This window comes from Herpailurus yagouaroundi, unplaced genomic scaffold, assembly GCF_014898765.1.
Source record: "Herpailurus yagouaroundi ecotype Mexico unplaced genomic scaffold, PumYag 196, whole genome shotgun sequence".
NCBI lineage: Eukaryota > Metazoa > Chordata > Mammalia > Carnivora > Felidae > Herpailurus > Herpailurus yagouaroundi.
The window spans coordinates 16970121-16970537 of NW_024412427.1; positions in this window are offsets into that span (position 1 = coordinate 16970121).

Sequence of the window (417 nt, forward strand, 5' to 3'; positions counted from 1 at the left end):
CCCAGCCTGGAGGCTTGTCAGGGAGGCAGCTGCAGGCCTTGCGTAATATCAAGACAGGAAAGACCTCCTAGGCAGGGGAAGGACCCTGGCAAGGCCCTTAGGGTAGTGAGCAAGCAGAAGTGGGATGGGGGGCCACGCTGGTGTCTCCTCTAAGGCAAAGCGGGAAATTGGGAGGTCCTGCTTACCAGCCGTGTCCATTCTCCTTTTCTTTGTGGCCACTTTTCAGGGAATCCGAGAGAAGAGGAAGATAACTTTCTACACACATCCCTCCTGACAACCAGGAGGAAGGCAAGCCCGGCCTGGGGTGAAGGAGCATTACAGGATACCCAGACACAAGTATTGATTCTCCCAAGCCCTGGGAGCCTCTCAGTGCCCCACTGCTACCAGTGGGATAGAACCTCCAAGTAGGCCCTACTT